At 33.9% G+C, this 12,500-nt stretch overlaps 1 protein-coding gene across 7 annotated transcripts in view; it reads right to left on the bottom strand.

Moving 5' to 3' along the window:
- Positions 1-2,735, bottom strand: part of LOC106871495 (band 3 anion transport protein) — a 762,999-nt gene extending 760,264 nt beyond the window's left edge. For 5 of the 7 annotated variants that reach the window (XM_052970950.1, XM_052970954.1, XM_052970948.1 and 2 more), the window contains exon 1: positions 2,508-2,734. The gene's annotated coding sequence lies outside the window, so the exon portion shown is untranslated. Of the gene's footprint in view, positions 1-2,507 lie in introns of all 7 variants that reach the window. The other 2 variants (XM_052970953.1, XM_052970962.1) reach the window with 2 other exon arrangements.
- Between the last annotated feature and the right edge of the window lie 9,765 nt (positions 2,736-12,500).

The raw sequence follows: 12,500 nt of genomic DNA, 5'->3' as shown, positions 1-12,500 counted from the left end.
TAGAGAAAGGAAGGTGGGGGTCTGAGAATTGGTTAGTCAGTTGTAAAAGAGAGAGAAGAGAGAATAATTAAATAACGGTGTGTAGGAGGTGGAGGGGGAAAACAAGTTAAATACTTGGGGGAACAATGAGGACGGCTAAAACAATGTTATCTCGGCTAATTAATATATCTATACCTATCTACGTGAGGATTTTAGATTATCTAATCGGTCTGAGGTTATTTGATAACCTTATCTAAATTACTATGGCGACGACTAATATAAATTAAGAAACTAAGTTATCGAAAATTTAAATGTAATATTAGTTGATTATGTGAAATTAAATGGGATGAGAGACAGAAAATAGGAGTTAAATATGGAAAGGAAAAGTAAATATCTTTTGTGGGAGAATGTTGTAATCTAACAGAGATTAGGTTTAGGGGAAATATATGGAGATCACTTGGAAATCTCTGCGCGCTAAGCAATCTCGCCAGGAAACGGTTGAGTATATTTATCGAATATATTTCGAAATAATAGTCGACAATGACAAGGGAGGTCCAGTATTGTGAGCTGTGAATAAATACTATCTAATTTATATAGTTAAGTGTAGTAGCATGTTGAGATATGCTTGCTAAATAGTCTTGGTAATTTACATTAAACAATGTAGTGCAATAAATATAAAGTCACTTTGTCATAGGGTTGTCTGCTTAATTAGTGACCCTCAAGAAACAAAATTTATCATTTTTCCAGCTAAGACACAGAATCGATAATTGTTGACTAATTTACTCGACTGTAGTTCCCTTCGAGGAATGCTTGAATTATTTCATCGTGCGTGTGCGTAGACATGTAAGTGCATACTTGAGCGTATCTGTTTTGTGGTAATGTGTATATTGAAGTACATTTTCATTATTAATTACAGCAACATCCTACGCTCTACTAGAAATAGCAGCTAAAATTCCATGAAATCAAACCCTGTAATCTTTAAAAAAAATCAAAACGCATTGAAATAAAAAAATCCTTGATATATTATGTCTGGGGGGAGAGGAACGGGGATTTCACGGAAGGAACATCCTTCATCTGTTCGATCCGGACTCGCTTGGGGGTCAACAACAACATAGTTAAAATATTTAAAAGCAATAGTTGCTTGTAACATTACAGATGTGATGAGACATGCAGTTTATTTTTCACACATAGACACACCGAGTACAAACAATAAACCTACTGACACGTACGAACAACAAATGTGTTGATAAGTTACACATACACACACGAGAGACACAATAAGTGCGATCGATTTAAAACAAGAAATAAAGAACAGTCAAGCAAAATATAACATGACAGGCATGGAGCGAAGAGATTCTACTTTGTTGAAGGTTTCATAATAACCATGTGCTGTTTATATGTTGGTTGTTTACCATAACGGTTTCCGTGTAGCCATTTCCTTGCGGTTGGTAAGGATTACATTACAGAATATCCCCACAAACCAATAACTGTCGTATAACAATGTAGATAATTTGTTGAAGTTAATTTTTTAACAATAATTATAAACTACGTCAGCTTTTTCAATAGGTCTTATTGCCTTAAGAAAAGAGAAAATATGTAAGGATTATAGGAAGAAACTCGAGTGTTCAGTGAGGAAAAAAAAAATAAGCGGACACAAGTTTCTTCTACTGGTGCCGGATAAGAGGTAATTAATTAATAAGACTAAGTCTTAATTAATAAGAGTACATCTGAGTATATTGGTAGAATTCTGTTTATTTGTAACATTAGCCTTACCAATAAAAGACACTGACTGCTTCAGGTAAATTTCTTCTGACAGAGAGTTTGGCGAAATTATATCATTAGTAAATAAATTATCTCCAACGTCAACAATCAAAGCGCGACTTACATAAAAACTCCTAAGAAAACGAAAAGATAAATAGATGCTTGCTTCTTGTATTTAGTTGCTTCTATTTTGAGGCTCGTCTGCTTTAAAACAGCAAAGCAAATTTATTTTATATACATTACAGATCTCATATATATATATATATATATATATATATATATATATATATATATAACAGATTCAGTGGATAAAGATTATCACTTAAAATATTATAAATCGAAAAGACACCCTTCCCACCAATTTGCCAAGCCTCATCACATATCATCTTAAATATACAATAGATCTATTGTAAATTATTTTACAGGAAATGTTAATATACAGTCCCGTTATACAAAGAGAAATATAATACAAACAAATTCTTACACACACTCATGATAGATAGATAGATAGATAGATAAATAGATAGATGTAACAAAATTGATATTAAAATATGTATACTGTTTGTGTGTAGTGTTTGCATATACAAAAATTATTGAATGTCATTTAATTTACATAGAGATAATTTACATAATATGAATAAATAAATGAGCTTCATACATATACATACACAGACACACGTTCATGTATACACATGTGTGTACATTGCACGTTAAAGGTAGCTAGAATTGTATCGTTATTTGTAGGTGTTTTGTTGGGTTTTTGTTACCTGTTTTGATATCTTTGCTGTCTCGACAGGGGAAGAACACATCGGTTGTAAATATATATTAAATGACGAGAAAGAAAAACACCAGTCCTCTCTGCTATATCTCCACGTTTACTGGTGAATATTGGTTACAATAGTGATAGTGATGGTGTTGGCGCTAGTAGTGATTGTGTTGGCGGTGATAGTAGTAGTAGTAGTAGCAGTAGTAGTCGATGTTATTGTAGACGTAATTGCTGTTGTTGTTTATTTATTATTGCAACAATTAAAAATGATATCGACGTTCTAATTAGTTTACTGACGACGTTTAACAAACATGGATTTAAAGTAATTACATCTATTTTATACTTCTTAATTTAAAGCACATAGACTACCGGCTCTAATATTAAAACACCCACACATACATACTGACACACACACACATACACGCAGCACGCACACACACACACACACACACACACACACACACACACACATGTATGTATGAATTTATGTATGTATAAATACATATATATTTATGTATGTATAAATACATATACGTACATACGTGTGTGTGTGAATGCTACCTTAGACTGTCCTTCGCTGTGATAGTGATGGAGCTTGCAGTCATCAAGTGAAATACTTAACAAATTAGTTAACAACTCACTCATCTCAAAATAAATAATAGACACATACTCTTACTCGGAGACTTTCGTACGTTTGTTCTGCACATCGTACATGCATTCATAAACTACCAGTTGATGTGTAAAATTGAATCAAATAGGTTTTGGGGGTTGACGAATACAACACAATCAGGTGTTTGACCATTAGTAAATATTTAATGAGAAAATACATTAATATATTTTCCTGTTGAATTAGAGATGTATTACAGCAAGTGTGGTATGTATGTATGTATGCATGCATGCTTGCATCACATACCACATTTATTTTTCAATAACTTACCATTTATTTAATCTCCCTCTATCCCACACATACTCTATTAACATTAATATATTTTGTATGCAACCAGACACTTTGCCACTAACCCTTTTTCTTCCATTTTTGCTTCCAGTTCTCCTTATGTCTATCACTCTGTTTTAAGTCCGTTTTATTGTCCAGTTTCAGTGTCTATTTTTCTTTGTACGATCCCCCTCCCTCCCCCTCTCTCTTTCTCTTTCTAATGCGTTGTGCAACTGGAAGGAAGTCTAGACTGAAAACAAATTGATTTGAGATATGTACAATATACTATTGTTGTTGTTTAGCCTTAAGTTAGTCGTTTGTTATAAATCTTGATTATTCAGTTTTGATTGAACTCCTATGTCTTTATACATGGTGATATTTTTGTTTCTTCAGTTTTGGATATATCTACTTATTTCTTTATTTTTGTTATATTGTTGATTTTTCATCCAGTCCCCATTATTTGCTTTTATTCTTAGATCTTCATCTTTGGCTGAATTCTTGGCTTTACATCTTCAGTTATATCATTGGTTGTTCATCTTTCTTTGCAACCATTGTTTCTTCATCTTTGGATAGATATTCATTGCTGCTAATCTTTGACCTGTTGTATTTAGTATTTGAATTTTGATTTTGCATTTTGCACTTCATTTTTGTCTTCAGCTGCAATTATATTTTTGATTGTTTAGATACAATTTTGTCCTTGGTTATGAATCTTCATTTTGGCTTATTTATCTTCTAGTGAAAAGTAATAGTTTTATATATATATATATGCATGTCATTGTTCAATTTTATTTCAAGATTTCTTGCCAATAGAGAAAGAGCCGGTTTCTAACCTAGATTCACTAGAATTTCAACATCAACAACAAGGTATTTTTGCTTGTATGTATGTATGTATATGTGCAGATTTGTATGTTTTGCTTCATGTATGTATTCTCATGCATATAGCTGCATATGTAGACATGCTCATGTATATTTAAAGTTTTACAGATTTTTACAGTTCCAGTGATGGATTGGATCTGTAGTCTTCGAATTAGCTTTCTCCTTTCTGGTTTTGGGAAGCCTAATTTCTCAAGATTGGTGTTTAGGCAGTGTGTTACATATCCCAGAGCCCCAATAATTACAGGTATAAATCTGAATTTGTAATCTGGATAGAGTAACTGCAGATGGCTTCTACCATACTGTGAGTTCTTATTTCTTTGTCCTCGGGGTTATCCTTCCAATGGATTTCATTATAGAATGTCTTAGCTATAACATGATGTCTCATCGGTAGATAATACCGTGATGACATTTTCAAACAACTGCTTATGGTGTGGGTGATATCTTCGGTATTAACTCCACAAAGTCTACATCGGTTGTCACATTTTACTACTTTTCTTGCATCTCTATCCCTTTTGTGCATCAGGTACTTGGTTGATATCTCCTGTTTCTGGATTTCAAACACATACCCTTCAAAGTGGGAGGTAGCAATCCAGCTATTGGTCCATGATAAACTGCTTTGGTGGTTGATATTACTATCATTTCAGAGCTTTCTACTAACATATCCATGCATAGTCTGCTCATATAGGCCCATCCTTTCGTCTGATGATACATTGCAGTAGAGTCATGCATATATGTATGTGTGTATATATATATATATATTTTTTTTTATGGGTTTCAGCCAAGTGGCTGCGGTCATGCTGGAGCACCACCATGATTTTCCGTCTTTATGCTGTGCTCTCTTCACGTTCCTTGCATGGCTCTTCTCCTCCACCTGATATAGTCCAATCAAGAGTTTTGATGGCACATCTGGTGTATAAGAGAATTTGACATTGCTGCCCTAAACTGTGTCTCATTTCGAGCTATTGGTTCGTCTGGTATCGTGGAGAGGAAAGCATCAAGTTTTGTCTTGAAGACCTCCGCATCCATGTCTTGCAGGTCTCTCAAATATTTTGGCACACACAAACACAAACACACACACATATATATATGTATGTACGTATGTATGCATCTATGTATGTATGTATGTATGTTATGTATGTATATACATATGCAGTACATACATATTTATGTATGTATGTATATATGTAATTTTCTGAATACAGGATTTAAATGTGAGCTACTATAAGTTTATTGCTCTGAAAGTACATTAATCTGACAAGCTTGTACAGTGTACTACAAGCTTGCCTTTGCAAAGCGAACTTCTTTACCACACAGCCATGCCTAACCTATTTATATATATATATATATATATATGGCCATATTCTTGTGTTGTCTAGTCAATGGCTTTACTGATTTTCTATCCATGACCCTTCAGATAAAAATTCAGTCCCACTGCATGGTTGGAAGTATAGATGACAGATGAAAGTTGTAATTTACTGTACACTTCCAGCTGATTAGGTCTGCACATGTCACCACTCTTCCATCACCTTAGGACTTTCAGTAGATGAAATGACAAATGAGGTCACCATAAAGAGACATCTGTACATTATTGGATTATAGTGATAAATGCTTGTACAACACGAGTATTACTGTCTGAGTTTCTCTTCTTAGTACTTGGTGACAAGCCAGAGTGAGATGACCAGTCATCATGTGAAACCACAGGTTTTACATCAGAGTGTCCATCTCCTAGAAGGATGCTGTGATGTGGCAACATTTAGGGATCCCTCATTCCCGGTGGTTTTACTGCATGCCCTGATTCTAACCAAGGGTATATCTGTGTCTACAAGCTCAGATGGATTGTCATCACACATGCTAGTTAACCCACGGCTGGGACCGTCACAGGTGCTACTACTCCAGGTCAGAATAAGACCTGGGAACAATAGTGACTAAGACATGGTTTCACACTTCTCAAAACCCTGGAACTCTCGAACCAGAGCTCCACAACTGGATGCAGTTTAACCCTTTAGTGTTCACATTATTCTGTCTAGTGTAATGCTTATTTATTCATGTGTTTTGAATTGATTATGCATTATCTTGTAGCTTTGAGATTTTGATGTGGTAAATATTTATGTTTAGAAGTATATTGTAAGGATGGTGTGAGAGGCCAGATCTGGCCAGTTTGTACATAAAACAGGTAGAATATTTGGCCTGGATGTGGCCTGTTTAAATATTAAAGAGTTAAAGTCATACCTAGGACATAATGTATGTGTGTGTGCATGCATGCATGTGTGTGTGTGTGTGTTCTAGGTTCAGCATTCATTCTATATGATTCCTTCTTTGGTTTTGTTTTAGGCTTGTACTTTTTTATTTTCGTTTTCTCCAATGTTTGGCTCTACATTTGTGTTACCTTGTTCTTTCATCATAATCTCGGTTCATCATTTATGTTTAAATTCATGTATCATCACCTTTGGTACATTTTTTTAATATATAATTTCATATTTACAGCCATTGTTTTTTCATCTTTTTTCTATTCATGTTCTCATATATTCCTGCTTCTTTCTCTTTGGTTATAGCGTTACTGGTTCATCTTTCTTAATTGTCTTTGCTCTTCATCTTTGTTAAAAAGTATTGCGTCTTCATTTTTGGTTATATTCTTTGGTCATCCTTGTTATATACATCAGTTGCTGTTTTGTTTTCTTCTTTGTTTTTTTCCTTCTTTATATCATTTTATATCATTGGCTCTCCTTCCTTGGTTAGATATTTAGTACTTTATATTTGGTTATATAATTAGTTCTTCGACTATGTTATATTTGTTTATATTTTTCGTTATTCACATTTGGTTATATGACTAGTTCTTCACCTGTAATTATATTCTTAGTTATATACCTTTAGTTATATTATTTATTCTTTGTGATAGTCTTCATTATTTGTTTCTTCTGTTTAGTTAAATTCTTTTCTCTTTGGTTTATTTTCCTTTGAATTAAATTCTTCTTTTGCTGTCGTCATTGTTTGAGCGTTGTTATGTCATTAATCACATTAGTCTTCTTTTGTGACCTGTTGTTGTCATATTTTGTCAACTTTGGTTGTCATCATTTATGAGCATCTTTTTCTTTGCCTGCTCCTTGTTGTTGCTCCAACTGGGGCTCAGATTTTTTTCTTCTTTTTGTTTCTTCTACTTCTATATTTTATTTTGTTTCAGTCATTGGACTGCAGCCATGCTGGGGCATCGCCTTGAAGGGTTTTAGTGAAACACATTACCCCCAATACTTATTTTACGAGTCTAGTACTTGTTCTAGCAGTCTATTTTGCTGAACTGCTAAGTTACTGGAATGTAAGCAAACCCACACTGGTTGTCAAGCACAGGGCAGAACAATCACAGACACCAAGACAAACACACACACACACACAAAAACGCACATACACACACACACAAAAACGCACATACACACACACACACACACACACACACATACACACACACGACAGGATTCTACATAGTTTCCATCCACCAAATTCACTCACAAAGAATTGATTGACAAGGGGCTATAACAGAAGATGTTTGCTCAAGGTGCCACACATAGGGACTGAACCCCAAACCACATGGTTGCAAAGCAAGTTCCTTAGCTGCACAACCGTGCCAGATCTTACTTTAAAGTTATCTTCTTTTGTTTTGATCTTAAGTTTCTTGTCTTCAGTTAAAATCTTTTATCTTTCTTCTTCATCTTTAGTAATATACTCATATACTCACTTCTTAATTTTTTATTATAACGATGATTCTTCATTTATTTTTGTTTTGTTTTGTTAATTACCTCTGCCTTAGTGAAGGTGGAGGTATTGTTTTCAGTTGTGTTTGTTTGTTTGTCTGTGGATAAGTATCTCAAGAACCACTGAATGGATTCAGATGAAACTTTCGGGGATGTTTGGCCTTGTGACTAGCACAAACTAATTAGATGTTGGGATTGATCTGGTACCAGACAACGATTCCAGATTATTTTTCTGTTTTTTTTTTTACTTAATTTTTGAGAGCAGTTAGGTTTATTTTTAGTATTCTTGTTTGTGAGAGCAGTCAAGTTTATTTCAGATATTCTCATTTTAAAAATCATCTCTGGTTAATCATTGAGAGGACATTGGTGTTGCCTTGGCGGAGGTTTGCACTCTCTGAATGCTCTTGTTATATTTGGCTTTATTGTTAGCCCTTTATTTTCCCTTATATTCATAGTTCTTTATCAATGATTAAATTATTGTATTATAAGGTGTTTGTCCTTGTTTGTACTCTTGGATCTTTGACCTTGTTGAAAATTATGGGTCCATCACATTTTGGTTATATTCATAATTCATCATGTCTAGTTATAGTCATTGCATTCCTTGGTTATAATCTTGGAACTTCATTTGTAACATTATTTTGCCATAGTTGTTACCATTGTTTATTTCTGAATATTTTTTTAATCTTTAAAAGGCATTCTTCTTTGGTTATCTTCTGTGGTTGCCTTCATCTTTGGACATGTTTTGTTGTCTTCATATTTCATCATCTTTTTTGTGTCTGCTGCTTTTTTAGTTCCATTTGTAGACTCTGTTCTTTGGTTTCCTTCTTGCATTTTGTACTTTGATTTTAATTTCCTTTCTTATAAAATGTTGGTTCCTTATCTTTGGGTGCATTATTCTTCATCTTTGAGTGTATACTGTCTTTTTTTTTTTTCTCTCTTTAGTTATATTCTAGGTTCTTTATGTTGTATTTTTGGTTCTAACTTTTCTTCTTAATCTTTGTTTACATTGTTATTCCTTAATCTGTAACAATATTCTTATTTATTAATCTTTGGTTACATAGTTTTTCAACATTGATTATATCCTTAGTTCAACATCTTTGATTATCTTCTTAATTCTTCATCTTCCTCTGCAGTTTTTAGTTCTTCATTATTGGTTACAGTCTTAGTTTTTTTTTTGTTTTATGATTAACGACATTCTTAGATGTTCATCTTTGATTTTCTACATTTTTCATCATATTCTGCAGAAATGGTCTTCATATTTCATGATATCTTGTTTTGTTACACTCTCAGTTCATAATTTCTTCATCTTTTCTCGCATTTTTTTATGTTGATTTTTATTTATATTCTATTTTTATCATATTTTATGGCTATTTTCTTTTATTAGAATTTTTGTTACTTTTTTTTGCTTAAATTGTTGTAGCTTCATCCTGTGTTATGCTTTTGGTGCACATACTTGTTTTGAGATATAATGTTGGTTCTTCATTTTTGAAAAGTTCGTTTCATTGGTTTTGGTTTTATCCATGGTTGTTCATCTTTAGTGTAGATATTTCCCTTTGTTATAATGTAGATTCATCATTTTTGAATAAATTGTTGAATTTTTTTTTTTTTTGTGTTTGGTCTTATTCTTTATTCTTTAACTTTAGTTATATTATCAGATCTCCATATGCATCCATAAACAGGCATATACACATATACATGTATAAATGCACAAACACATATGCATACATGTATATATGTTTGTATGTATGTATGTATGTATGTATGTATGTATGTATGCATGTGTGTATGTATGCAGCAGTCGTGGTTGGGATGAATGTTACTGTTATTTAGCCCCAGGAAACATTGTCTCCAGTTGGCAATATGACACACTATCTGTCTCCTTATATTTTCGAACAAGGGAGTTTAGCATCCCCACTCAGCACAAAGCAATATCTGTATACCTTGGTTTCTGGATTATTTCTCTTCATCAGCACAGAATAACTGCTTGGCTAGAGATGGCACTGCTAAATTCCTGATCGAAAATATATAATTTTCAAAGTGATACACAGTCACTGATCTAATAAATAGAAAAATTATTATTTCTAAATTTCTCAATGAGAGACATTCAGTAATAGTACTCTAAAGTAAAGATGTATGTATGTATGTATGTATGTATGTATGTATGTATGCATACATGCATGCATGCATGCATGCATGTATGTATGTGTGTATGTATGTATGTATGTATGTATTGCCTCTATAATTCTAATGAATATAGAAAAACACATACTGAGTGTGAATTGCAGTCTTCGAAATTCAAATGAGGTAGTGATGATTGTTACTCCTGGGATAAATACAACACACAGCATTACATCCTGATGGTATTGTTGCTATTCAGCTGTATCATTAGTTTTTTGATTACCACCCTTGGGCCAATGCACATACTCGGAGCACCCAAGTTCCTAAGGAGAATTGAGAATCCTTTCTTCAACAAAAGCCTATAATGTGGCACATCTGGTAACTGCAGCTCAGTGGGGTAGTTTAGAGTTTCTCTGGGATTTAAGACAGCCTCAAGAGACTTGCAAACAAATTCATCTTCTTGCAACTATTGAATAATTTATTTGTAGATGATCTTATTCCTATTAGCCTTTTTGGGGTGTGGCAATCATTGTTGTTGCTCATAGTTATTTGTGATTATAGTAATTCTGTTGAATGATGTGAAATGCTTGTTTTTAGTTCATCAACTGACAATGTCAATTCACTAATGACAACCAAAGATATGTCCCTGTTTTGATCAGGGACAACAAACTCATTTTCAAGTTCTGAAAGTGTTGTAGCAAATTAAGCTGAGAATTTCTGTATATTAACATAAACTCTCATACTTGAGTTTTTTAACATGCCTTCATAAAAGCTTCAATTTGAAGTAGCTCTGATTCAATCTGCTCTTGTCCTCTTTGGGACTATCCTAAGTGTCAGACAAAAGTTTCTTACTAAGACTATTGTTAATCTTCTGAAAGGAAAATGTGTCCTTCATATCTGTACCAGTTTGGTCCAAAACCTTAAACAATACTTTTTGGGACATAGAAAACTTGTCACAAATTATAATTTGCACACTGTTTTAGCATTTCAGTTCTATTCTTTTATTAATAGAAAAATTATTATTTCTAAATCTCTCAACAAGAGACATTCAGTAACAGTACTCTAAAGTAAAGATTATTTGCCAACATAATGCGGTAGTCCAGGTTGGGATGAATATTACTGTTATTTAGCCCCAGGAAACCTCATCTCCAACTGGCTGTACGACACTCTATCTGTGTCCTTATACTTTCAAACAAGGGAGTTTAACATCCCAACCAGAACTGCCACATTATGTTGGCAAATAATCTTTACTTTAGAGTACTATTTCTGAATGTCTCTCACTGAGAAATTTAGAAATAATAATTTTTCTATTTATAGGCGCAGGAGTGGCTGTGTGGTAAGTGGTAAGTAGCTTGCTTACTAATCACATGGTTCTGGGTTCAGTCCCACTGCATGGCACCTTGGGCAAGTGTCTTCTACTATAGCCTCGGGCCAACTAAAGCCTCGTGAGTGGATTTTTTAGACGGAAACGGAAAGGACCCTGTCGTATATATGTGTGTGCGTGTGTGTGTGTATTTCTGTGTCTGTGTCTGTGTTTACCTCCCCACCATCGCTTGACGACAGATGCTGGTGTGTTTACGTGCCCGTAACCTAGCGGTTCGGCAAAGAGACAGATAGAAAAAGTACTAGGCTTACAAAAATAAGTCCTGGGGTCGATTTGCTAGACTAAAGTCGGTACAGCAGCATGGCCCCAGTCAAATGACTGAAACAAATAAAAGAATAAAAGAATATGCAAGAAAATTATTAATAATAAAATTAATAATATTAGTGGCTATTCAGAGCATGTAGGCAAATTTAAAAAATATAATGGTACTGGAAGAGTACCGACTTTGCTAGAGATAAAAGTCAAATGACTTCGGAAGCCAAAGGTTCTCACTTTACGAACAAGTATGGTGAAAATCGAGCAAGGATTAAAAATTAGGCTCCTAATTTTGTAAGGGTAGTAGAGGAAATAGAAGATAGCTTAATACCGGCTTCGGGTTCTGAATAAGCAATCTTATCCCTTCTTCTGTTATGCTTACCTCGAAAGAAATCAAATTTAAACTTATTCCCCTCGCCGTGCTCGTGTGTTCGTTCGATGGCCCGAGGCACATAAGTGGACGAATTACATGAATAATTTATAAATAAATATACACAATTCAGAGCTATCTGCTATTTCCTTTGTCACCTTCGCAAAGGTAGCAGCTTAATTTTTATTCCTTGCCCGATTTTCACAGGGCTTGTTCGTAAAATGATCTAACTATGGCTTCCGAAGTCATTTGACTTCTTACTCCAGCAAATCTGGTACGCTTCCAGTTCCATCATATGAAATATATATATATAC

The sequence above is a fragment of the Octopus bimaculoides genome, chromosome 1 (assembly GCF_001194135.2).
Source record: "Octopus bimaculoides isolate UCB-OBI-ISO-001 chromosome 1, ASM119413v2, whole genome shotgun sequence".
NCBI lineage: Eukaryota > Metazoa > Mollusca > Cephalopoda > Octopoda > Octopodidae > Octopus > Octopus bimaculoides.
The sequence above is the reverse complement of the archived record's forward strand: the minus strand, read 5'-3'. Positions and strand labels throughout refer to the sequence as shown.